Below are 12,774 nucleotides of genomic sequence, written 5' to 3' on the forward strand. Positions count from 1 at the left end.
TTGGGCATTTTCTTTGAAACCTGATGATCCTATTCTGACTGATGTGAACACATTTTTTCAGGCCTTGGGGTTGTTGTATGATGAACCTAATGCTATTGATCAGGCTGAAAAGGCCCTGTTGGCATTGAGCCAGGGTCAGGGTTCTCCAGAGTTGTACTGTCAAAAATTCCAAAAGTGGGCGGTCCTTACTACCTGGAATGATGGTGCCTTGGCAGCTCTCTTTCAGAAGGGTTTGTCAGAAACCGTAAAAGATACTATGGTGGGATTTCCTGTTCCCTCTGGTCTTGACGATTCTATGTCATTAGCCATTCAGGTTGATCGGCGTTTGCGTGAACGCAAAACTGCACGAGAGGTGTTGCCACCTGTTGAACAAATGTCTGAACCTATGCAATGTGATAGAGTTTTGTCTAGGGCGCAACGTCAGCTGTGTTTTTTCTGTGGAGATGCCTCTCATATTATTTCTGTCTGCCCTAAACGAGAGAAACGTTTTGCACATACATTTGCTGTGGGTGGTGTCCAACCTAAGTTTCTTCTGGCAATTACTCAGATCTGCTCCCTGTAAACATTTTCAGCTAAGGCTTTTGTGGATTCGGGAGCAGCTCTGAACCTGATGGACTTGGATTTTGTTAAACATTGTGGGTTTCCTATGACACCTCTGCGGACGCCTATCCCTTTGAGGGGTATTGATGCTACTCCTTTGGCGAAGAATAAACCTCACTTTTGGACCCAGGTGGTAATGCGGGTCGCCCCAGACCATCAAGAAAATTGCAGATTTTTGGTGTTGCATAATTTGCATGATACCATCATTCTGGGGTTTCCCTGGTTGCAAATACATAATCCAGTTTTGAATTGGAAATCTGTGTCTGTGGTGAGTTGGGGTTGTCGGTGTGCCCTTAGTGACGCTCCTATTTTCTCCACCTCTCCCCAGTCACATGATGTTCCTGACTATTTGGCTGATTTTTATGATGTATTTAGTGAGAATGAGTCTGCGTCTTTGCCTCCTCATAGGAGTTATGACTGTGCAATTGAGCTGAGCCCTGGGTGTAAATTTCCCATGGGTCGACTTTTCAATTTATCTGTACCCGAGCACCAGGCTATGCGATCCTATATTAAGGAGTCATTGGAGAAGGGTCATATTAGACCATCCTCTTCACCCTTAGGTGCTGGGTTTTTTTTGTGGCCAAGAAAGATGGTTCATTAAGGCCTTGTATTGACTATCGTTCCCTCAACAAAATTACTGTTAAATATCAGTATCCGTTACCCCTGATTTCTGATCTATTCTCCATAGTTAAAGGTGCTTGCTGGTTTACCAAGCTTGACCTCAGGGGGGCGTATAATCTTATTCGCATTAAGCAGGGGGATGAATGGAAGACGGTGTTTAATACTCCGGAGGGACATTTTGAGTACCTGGTGATGCCTTTTGGGCTCACTAATGCCCCTTCTGTCTTCCAGTGCTTCATGAATGATATTTTCCGAGACTTTGTGGATACATTTTTGATCATCTATCTGGATGATATTTTGATCTTTTCCAAGGATTGGGACTCTCATGTCGAACATGTTCGGACTGTGTTCCGGATTTTGAGCGAGAATTCCCTGTATGTCAAGGGATCGAAATGCCTTTTTGGTGTACAGAGGATTTCATTTTTGGGATTTATTTTGTCTCGGTCAACTATTGAAATGGACCCGGCCAAGGTACAGGCATTTATGATTGGGTTCAGCCCACTTCTTTGAAGGCCCTCCAGAAGTTTTTGGGTTTTGCTCATTTTTATCGTAAATTTATAGCTAATTTTTCTGGTATTGCCAAACCATTGACTGATTTGACTAAGAAGGAGGCTGATGTGCTGAATTGGTTTCCGGAGGCTGTTTCTTCTTTTCAGGAGCTGAAGCTAAGGTTCACTTCTGCTCCGGTTTTGCGGTAACCTGATGTCTCACTCCCGTTTCAGGTAGAGGTGGACGCTTCTGAGATTGGTGCAGGAGCTGTTTTGTCCCAAAAAGATCCGGTAACATCTAAAATGAATCCCTGTGCTTTCTTTTCCCGAAAGTTCTCCCCATCCGAACGTAACTATGATGTGGGGAATCGGGAACTGCTAGCCATGAAATGGGCATCTGAGGAGTGGAGACTAGAGTTGAGCGAAACGGGTCAAAAAAGTTCAAAAGTCGCCGACTTTTAGCAAAGTCGGGTTTCATGAAACGAAACCCGACCCTAGGATGAGGTCGGCCACGAGGTCGGCGACTTACGCGCCAAAGTCGCGTTTCAAAAGTTTGTTTTGCGCTCTTTTTCAGCCAATCAGGATCCACGGACACTGTGGGCAACGTGATGACATAGGCAGGGGTCACCACCATCTTTCAGAAGGGCATGCAAGTGATTGGCTTGCTTTGGTGGGCGTCACAGGGGGTATAAAAGGGCGTGCACGCCGACCGCCATCTTACTTCTGCCGATCTCAGTATAGGGAGAGGTTGCTGCTGATTCTGTAGGGAGAGCGTTAGGCAGGGAAGAAGACAAAAAAACTGCTTCTGCTGCTAGCGATTTGGCCTGCACAGCACACCAGTCACTGTGTGTGCAGTGCAAGGGGATGCTATATTGTGGTGTATCAGTGGTGTTGGTTGTTGGGCTGCCTTTTAAGGCTTCCTGACAGGCTGGCATTGCTGTTTACCCACTTCTCCGCAAACTGCTTTTTTAAAAGCAATCCAATCTCCCTTATCAGTGGGCCTCACACAATCCAAAACTGTCCACAAGTGTCTGCAGAAATTCAAAATCTCCCTTATCCTCTCGTCACTTTTGTCACAGCTGTGCCATCGAGCCTGTGACATAGCGCTCAGATATCAGTGGGCCTCACACAATCCAAAACTGTCCACAAGTGTCTGCAGAAATTCAAAATCTCCCTTATCCTCTCGTCACTTTTGTCACAGCTGTGCCATCGAGCCTGTCACATAGCGCTCAGATATCAGTGGGCCTCACACAATCAAAAACTGTCCACAAGTGTCTGCAGAAATTCAAAATCTCCCTTATCCTCTCGTCACTTTTGTCACAGCTGTGCCATCGAGCCTGTCACATAGCGCTCAGATATCAGTGGGCCTCACACAATACAAAACTGGCCACAAGTGTCTGCAGAAATTCAAAATCTCCCTTATCCTCTCGTCACTTTTGTCACAGCTGTGCCATCGAGCCTGTGACATAGCGCTCAGATATCAGTGGGCCTCACACAATACAAAACTGTCCACAAGTGTCTGCAGAAATTCAAAATCTCCCTTATCCTCTCGTCACTTTTGTCACAGCTGTGCCATCGAGCCTGTGACATAGCGCTCAGATATCAGTGGGCCTCACATAATCCAAAACTGTCCACAAGTGTCTGCAGAAATTCAAAATCTCCCTTATCCTCTCGTCACTTTTGTCACAGCTGTGCCATCGAGCCTGTCACATAGCGCTCAGATATCAGTGGGCCTCACACAATCCAAAACTGTCCACAAGTGTCTGCAGAAATTCAAAATCTCCCTTATCCTCTCGTCACTTTTGTCACAGCTGTGCCATCGAGCCTGTGACATAGCGCTCAGATATCAGTGGGCCTCACACAATCCAAAACTGTCCACAAGTGTCTGCAGAAATTCAAAATCTCCCTTATCCTCTCGTCACATTTGTCACAGCTGTGCCATCGAGCCTGTCACATAGCGCTCAGATATCAGTGGGCCTCACACAATCCAAAACTGTCCACAAGTGTCTGCAGAAATTCAAAATCTCCCTTATCCTCTCGTCACTTTAGTCACAGCTGTGCCATCGAGCCTGTGACATAGCGCTCAGATATCAGTGGGCCTCACACAATACAAAACTGTCCACAAGTGTCTGCAGAAATTCAAAATCTCCCTTATCCTCTCGTCACTTTTGTCACAGCTGTGCCATCGAGCCTGTGACATAGCGTTCAGATATCAGTGGGCCTCACACAATCCAAAACTGTCCACAAGTGTCTGCAGAAATTCAAAATCTCCCCTGTCCTATAGACACCTTGTACCTTGTTTTACATTACTATATAGTTTGTTGGATTTTGTCTACATTTCTACCAAAAATGAGGAAGGCTGGTGGAAGAGGCCGTGGAATTGGGCGGGGGTTGGCAGCTGGTAATGATGGTGTTGGTGGTGGATCTGATGGTAGTGGCAAGAGCAAAATAGGACCGAATGCAGGAGGTGTTGAGCCTGCGTCATCGTCTGGCTACATAAGGCCTCGAACGCTTAGTTTTCTAGGAGTTGGCAAACCGCTTTTAAAGCCAGAGCATCAGGAAAAAGTTTTGTCTTACATTGCTGACTCAGCCTCCAGCTCTATCGCCTCCTCTTCTTCAGTTGTAAAAAAGTAAAAGCACTGAGTCGTCATTGGAGGCTCATGTTCATGAACCACACCTTTCCTTGTGTCCTTCACCCCAACCAAGATTGAAGGATGACGCAGGCCATACTACTGATTACTCCATGGAGCTGTTTTCACATACCATGCCTGGATTATCAAGTGAAATGGTGAATTACCCAGGCCAAGATGAATCTGACATGGAGTGCACTGATGCACAGCCGCTGATGGATGATTCTGCTGGTACATTCACTCAAAGCACTACATTGTCCTCGCAGTGTACAGAGCCAGATTCTGACCCTGATGAGACTCAGGTGCCCCTTCCCGCACACTATACCACCATACACGGTGACACAGAGGAAGGTGCACATGACATAGAAGAGGAGGTGATGGATGACCCAGTTGTTGACCCAGATTGGCATCCATTGGGGGAAGAGGGTGCTGCTTCCAATAGCTCAGATGAGGAGCATCCACAGCAGACATCGACATCGCAACAGCTGTTATCTGGCAGGCCCGGAGCACTCCAAAGACGGGTTCCAAACATCAAAAGAGTTGCTGGACAGCTTGTCCAGAGGGTCAAAAGATCACAGCGTGCTAGGCCGCAAAATGTCTGCCAAAGTAGGAAGAGTGCAGTGTGGCACTTTTTTTACCAAAATCCTCATGATCAGGCCAAGGTTATCTGTAAGAAGTGCGCAAAGACCTTTAGCCGAGGGAAAAATCTGAAAAATTTGAATACCAGTTGCATGCTTAGACATTTAACCAGCATGCACTTGCAAGCGTGGACACAACACCAAACCTCAAGTGCCACATGTGCAACTGATCACAACGAAGGTAGTCAGCAACGCTACATTTTTTCCCCCACTGTAAGCCCACCGGTTAGCACAGCAGCAAATGTTGAGGTGTCGTTGCAAGGCCACAGCAGTCAGGGAATCCCACTGTTATATCAACAAAAGACTGATTCTAGGCCATCAGAAAGAACACCAACTCCATCACCATCATCAACCCTCTCTCAGTCCGCCCTGCCACCGCTACTTCCACCATATGCAGCTCTCAAGTCCAGCTCACCCTCCCAGACACTATGAGTAGGTCAAGAAAGTACTCAGTCTCTCATCCGCGTACACTGGGTTTGAATGCCCACATTGCCAAACTAATCTCGTTTGAGATGATGCCCTTTCGGTTGGTGGAAAGCACAGCTTTCCGCGAACTCATGGCCTATGCAGTACCACGCTATGACCTACCCAGTCGCCACTTCTTCTCTCGCAAAGCCATCCCAGCCCTCCACCATCATGTGAAAGACCGCATTGTCCATGCACTCAAGCAGTCAGTGAGCGGAAAGGTGCACCTCACAACTGATGCATGGTCCAGTCGGCATGGCCAGGGCCGTTACGTGTCCATCACTGCGCACTGGGTTAATGTGGTGGATGCAGGGTCCACAGGGGACAGCGGTGGTGGGACAGTGCTGCCTAGCCCACGGTATAGGAAACAGTTGGCTGTAGGCGTTCGACCCTCCTCCTCCTCCTCCTCCTCCTCCGGAAGCGAAAGCTCGTCCACAGAGCGCAGTCGTACGAGCACTCCATCTGCAGCTGCCACTGTTGCACACGATGTGTCCCCCTATCGAGCAGCTAGTGGAAAGCGTCAGCAGGCTGTGTTGCAGATGATGTGTTTGGGCGACAGACACACCGCCGAGGTGCTGGCCGAGTACTTGAAGCGACAAACTGAGTCATGGCTGGGCAGTGTACATCTTGAGGCAGGCAAGGTAGTTAGTGATAACGGGCGTAATTTTGTGGCAGCCATAGCCCTTTCAAAACTCAGCCACATACCTTGCTTGGCTCACACCTTGAACCTGGTGGTGCAGTGCTTCCTCAAAAATTATCCGGAGTTAACAGCCCTGCTCCAGAAGGTGCGAAGACTGTGCGCGCACATCCGCCGGTCGCCTGTACACTCCGTTCGTATGCAGAAGCTGCAGCGATTGCTCCACCTTCCCAACCACCACCTCATTATCGACATTGCAACAAGGTGGAACTCCACCCTGCACATGGTGGAGCGGCTGTGCGAGCAGAGGCAGGCCATAATGCATTTGTGGGAGGATACACGGCCAGGCACTTTGAGAGCAGACATGGAGTTGACAGGTGTGCAGTGGTCGAAGCTGAAAGACCTCTGTAAAGTCCTTCAGTGTTTTGAGGAATGCACACGGCTGGTAAGCGCAGACGACGCCATCCTAAGCATGAGCATCCCACTTATGCGTCTGCTCATGCAAACTTTGACGCACCTTAAGGAACAGGCGTCTGCAGCCAATGTTGATGAGGAGGAAGAGGAGGAGGGAATCCTTGATGACATTCAGCCATTGTCTGCTCAGGGACCTCTCCTGGACGAGGTGGAGGAAGAAGAGGAGGAGGAGGATGATGATGGGGATGATTACTTAGGGGAGGAGGATGCATCTCGTGGGGCAAGTGAAAATGTTGGCGTGGCAAGGTCTGGTACAGGGTTTGTGCGTGACTGGAGGGATGTGGATTTGCCAGAAAGTGCTCCTCCACCCAGCACTCGCAGTGCATCATTGACACCGGGAACATTGGCCCACATGTCAGATTATGCCTTGCGGATCCTAAAAAGGGACCCCCGCATTGCCAAAATGATGAACGATGACGACTACTGGTTGGCCAGCATCCTGGATCCACGCTATAAAGGCAAATTACAAAACATCATGCCACAGGAGAACCTTGACCTAATATTGGCTAATAAACAAGCAACTCTGGTAAATCGGTTGCTTGAGGCATTCCCAGCACACAGCAGCGGTGATGGTTCTCACATGAGCCGTACGGGCCGGGGGCAGCTTGGCAGAGGTGCTCGTGGTGCACACAGCAGAAGTGGCGTTGGAGACAGGGGTTTCATGACAATGTTGTGGACTGATTTTTCAAATACCGCTCACACAACTGGTAATACTGCATCGATGGAAAGTGACAGGAGACAGCAGTTGTCAACTATGGTTACAAACTACTTTTCCTCCCATATCGATGTTCTCCCACACAGGTCATTCCCCTTTGACTATTGGGCCGCTAAACTGGACACCTGGCCTGAATTGGCCCAATATGCCTTACAGGAGCTCGCTTGCCCAGCTGCAAGTGTGCTATCGGAAAGAGTCTTCAGTGCAGCTGGATCAATCCTGACAGAAAAAAGGACCCGTCTGTCAACCCAAAATGTGGATGATCTAACCTTCATTAAAATGAACCACGCATGGGTTTCCAAGGATTTTGTCCCACCTTCCCCTGATGACACATAGGGTGGCAGAAAAATGGCTTGCTTTGGTCCACCTCTTCCTGGGACTTCACCTATTTCGCCTTTTGCATCAGCTGAATGTCCAACATCAACATATGCCACTTTCTAAAACTCCCTAACTGTGCTGCCTCCCCCCCCATGGCCGGGGTCACCACCTAGCGCACGACACCGTGCGAGTGCCCTTGCCCTGGACAGGTGGGTAGGCCGACTCTTGGGCGCGGGCACTGGCACAGGGTCCCTCATAGTGCAATCAAGTGTCTCTGACGGTGGTGGTGCACACCCGCCGTCAGACACACTGCTGTACTATGAGGGGCCCAGTGCCAGTACCGACGCCCACGAGTGGGCCCCCCTTGCTTGGGCAGGGCCCCAGCATTTGCAATCTTTACCTCTCCCTGCTCCTCCGCTGTGTAATCTGGGCCGTCAAATCCATACTGTGCCTGACACCGTCTGAGCCTGCCTCCTGAGACATATATTTTGAATGTGTACGCTATCCATACATGTTATCTGGGGAAACGGTACCCTTTCTAACCTTTGTGCAATCACGTGCAATCCATACTGGGCCTAACACCGTCTGAGCCTGCCTCCTGAGACATATATTTTGAATGTGTACGCTATCCATACATGTTATCTGGGGAAACGGTACCCTTTCTAACCTTTGTGCAATCACGTGCAATCCATACTGGGCCTAACACCGTCTGAGCCTGCCTCCTGAGACATATATTTTGAATGTGTACGCTATCCATACATGTTATCCGGGGATACGGTACCCTTTCTAACCTTTGTGCAATCACGTGCAATCCATACTGGGCCTAACACCGTCTGAGCCTGCCTCCTGAGACATATATTTTGAATGTGTACGCTATCCATACATGTTATCCGGGGATACGGTACCCTTTCTAACCTTTGTGCAATCACGTGCAATCCATACTGGGCCTAACACCGTCTGAGCCTGCCTCCTGAGACATATATTTTGAATGTGTACGCTATCCATACATGTTATCTGGGGATACAGTACCCTTTCTAGCCTTTGTGCAATCACGTGCAATCCATACTGGGCCTAACACCGTCTGAGCCTGCCTCCTGAGACATATATTTTGAATGTGTACGCTATCCATACATGTTATCCGGGGATACGGTACCCTTTCTAACCTTTGTGCAATCACGTGCAATCCATACTGGGCCTAACACCATCTGAGCCTGCCTCCTGAGACATATATTTTGAATGTGTGCGCTATCCATACATGTTATCCGGGGATACGGTACCCTTTCTAACCTTTGTGCAATCACGTGCAATCCATACTGGGCCTAACACCGTCTGAGAATGATAGATGGGGCCCACCATACACTGGAACATTCCAAAGGTGGACATCAGACACTGGAGCAGCATTTACAGGGCCCATTATACACTAGAGCATTAGAAATGGGGCCCATTATGTTTGGAGCATTATTTGGGCCCATAAGACAGTAGAGCTTCATCCATGGGGACCAACATATACTGTAGCATTATGTGGAGCTCATCCTATACTGTTTCAAACATTATATGGGACCAATTATTCTGTATGGAGAAATAGATGGGCCTCGTCATGAGATGTAAAAAGTGAGGTATTTTTCATTGTACTATACCGCTATTTCTCTGCCGTATCGGAGCATGATGAGTTGTGGTATGTGTTAAAGGGGCGCTCTTTCGCCCAGGGCACATGAAAACCTGGAGCCAGCCCTCCCCCCCACAGTCTGTAGCCAAATAACCCCCATTTTTCAGTGCGTAACTTGTATTATGAAGTTAATTAAGGTTGACAAGCTTAAGTAAGAAGAATTGATGCTTTTGGCATTCAAATGGGCACTGTTGGTGTGTTTCCTGTCCTCCTCTCACTGCCGACTTTTATTCCCCATTGACTTACATTGGGTTACGTGTTTCGGGACGACCCCGACTTTTCCCTATAATCGGACGATCTTGCTCGACCCGACTTTTGGAAAAGTCGGGTTTCACGAAACGAAACGCGACCCTAAAAAACCAAAAGTCGCTCAACTCTAGTGGAGACATTGGTTGGAGGGAGATAAACATCAAGTCGTGGTCCTTACTGACCACAAGAATTTGATTTACCTGGAGTCGGCCAAACCCTTGAATCCTAGACAGGCTAGGTGGGCCTTGTTTTTCACACGTTTTGATTTTGTGGTCTCTTTTCTTCCGGGCACTAAGAATGTTAAGGCAGACGCCCTCTCTAGGAGTTTCTTTGCTGATTCTCCTATTGTGACCAAGCCTGCTACCATCTTAGGTGATAGTTCTTTCTGCCATCTCGCCCGATTTGAGACGTGTTCTGGAAGAGTTTCAGGAGGACAAACCTGAGCATTGTCCCATTGGAAAATTGTATGTTCCTGACCAGTGGAGGAAGAGAGTGATGTCTGAGGTTCATTGCTCCGCATTGGCTGGTCATCCAGGTATTTTTGGTACTAGAGATTTGGTGAGTCGGTCTTCTTGGTGGCCCGCCTTGTCTCGTGATGTTAGGAATTTTGTGCAGTCCTGTGGGACTTGCTCCCGGTCTAAACCTTGTTCTCACTCTAGTGGGTTGTTGATGCCTTTGCCGGTGCCCAGGAGGCCATGGACCCATATTTCAATGGATTTTATCTCTGATATGCCTGGCTCTCAGAGAATGACTGTTATTTTGGTGATTTGTGATAGATTCTCTAAGATGGTCCATCTTGTACCACTCACTAAGTTGCCATCTTCCTCAGAGTTGGTGCCCTTGTTTTTGCAACAGGTGGTTCGCTTGCGCGGGATTCCTGAGAACATTGTATCTGACAGAGGAGTTCAGTTTGTTTCTAGATTTTGGAGGACTTTCTGTTCCAAGCTGGGAATTCAGTTGTCCTTCTCCTCTGCGTTTCACCCTCAGACCAATGGGCAGACAGAGAGAACAAACCAGACTTTGGAGTCGTATGTGAGATGTTTTATTTCTGCTGATCAGGATGATTGGGTTTCATTTTTGCCCTTGGCCGAATTTGCTTTAAATAATAGAGTCAGTTCTGTCACTTTGATGTCACCTTTTTTTTGTAACTTTGGGTTCGATCCTCGATTCTCTTCAGGGCAGGTGGAGTCCTCTGCCTGCCCAGGTGTTGACACTGTGGTGGAGAGAATGCACCAGATTTGGAACCAAGTGGTAAATAAGTTGTCTCTCTCCCAGGAAAAGGCCCAGCGGTTTTCCAACCGGCATAGGACCATTGGTCCCCGGTTTAAGGTGGGTGATATGGCTTGGTTGTCATCAAAGAATATCTCTATGAAGGTGGCTTCTCCAAAGTTTAAACCTAGATTTATTGGACCTTACAAGATTTTGGAGATTCTTAATCCGGTCTCTTTTCGATTGGCTCTTCCTGTTACATTCAAGATCCATAACGTGTTTCATAAATCTCTGTTAAAGAGGTTTGTTGAGCCAGTTGTTCCTGTGGTGGCACCTCCTGACCCTGTATTGGTTGAAGGTAATGTGGAATATGAGGTTGAGAAGATACTGGATTCTCGTCTGGCTAGACGGAGACTCCAGTATTTGGTTAAATGGAAGGGTTATGGCCAGGAGGATAATTCTTGGGTCCCTGCATCCGATATTCATGCCGAAAGATCGGTTCGTGCTTTTCATCGGGCCCATCCTGATCGCCCTGGTGGCGTGGATGAGGGTTCGGAGACCCCTCCTCAAGGGGGAGGTACTGTTGTGAGTTCATTCTCCCCTTCACCTTTGATGTCTGATGAACTCCCTCTGCTGGTGAAGCGAGGTAGTGAAATTGTGTCAAATTGGTACTATAAGTTCTATGGAACTCGGTAGCATGGGTCAGAGAAGACAGACACAGTATATGTTCAAAGGTTCAGTATTGTATTGTAGCAACAGGTCACAGTACTATGCAAAGATAGTTCAGGGGTATTGCAGGAAGCAGGCTTCAGTATTACACGGTAAGCAGATATAAGTTCTGGCAACAGGTAGAGTCTGTACGAACCAACTGGCGAGAGTCTGAGGTCCGGGAGCACACAGTCCTAAAGTCCTGAGCCTGGACCAGGCTTCAAGCGGAGAGCAGGCCGCAGAGATGAATGAAGCAGAGCAGATCCGGACAGGAGAGGCGGTCAGGCAGGACGGCAGGTAAGTAACAAGCGGGGAATCCCGAGGTATAGAAGAAGCAGGCACAATGCGAGTTCTCCAAGCTTGGCAGCAGGGGAAGATCCAGATACACAAGCACAGGTATAATGTGCTGAGTCCCTTTTGTACACAGCAGGCAGGAAACAGGAAGAGTCAAACAGGAACAAGATGGCCCCTTGTGAAGCTACTTACTCCATCTTTGATAAGGGCAAAAGTAAGGGCAAAGTCAAACAGGAACAAGATGGCCCCTTGTGAAGCTACTTACTCCATCTTTGATAAGGGCAAAAGTAAGGGCAAAGTCAAACAGAACAGGAACATGGCTCAGAGCCTCACACTATTCCCTCCTTCAAGGATGTCCTCCGGACGACCTTAGATCAGGTTTATTGGGGTATCGGCTGTGGAACCGTTGGATCAGACGGGGAGCTCAAATGTTCTCCTGAGGTTCCCAGGAATTCTCCTCCGATGGGTAACCCTGCCATTTCACCAAGTACTGAAGTTTCCCCCTATGGATCCGAGAGTCGATGATCCCTTCCATGATAAATTCTTCTTGCCCGTCAATGAGAACCGGACCAGGTGGAACAGGTGTACATCCTGGAAAAGGATTCGGCACTACCGGTTTAAGCAAGGAGACATGAAAAACAGGGTGTATTTTCAAAGATGTAGGCAACTTAAGACGGCAGGCTACAGGACTCACTATGTTGTCGATTTTGTATGGGCCAACATATTTCTGTCCCAACTTAGATGTCGGAATCCTTAATTTCAAATTTCTTGTCGAAAGCCAGACCATGTCTCCTACCTTGTATGTTGGTGCTGGTTTACGGAACCTGTCTGCAGCTCTCTTGTATCTCTCTTGAGCTGTAGCCAGCGTTTGTTTCAAAGACTCTAAATTCTGTTGTAAACACGTAATTCGGTCAGCTGCTGCGGGTACAGACGTGTCTATCGGGAGTCGAGGGAGGATGCTGGGATGATACCCCTTATTGGCGAAGAAAGGAGACTGCTTGGTGGAGGCACTCTGCGAGTTGTTATATGTAAATTCGGCCATCGGGAGTAAGTTTACCCAAT

This window comes from Dendrobates tinctorius, unplaced genomic scaffold, assembly GCF_039654945.1.
Source record: "Dendrobates tinctorius isolate UK_male_01 unplaced genomic scaffold, ASM3965494v1 ptg000040l, whole genome shotgun sequence".
Lineage (NCBI taxonomy): Eukaryota > Metazoa > Chordata > Amphibia > Anura > Dendrobatidae > Dendrobates > Dendrobates tinctorius.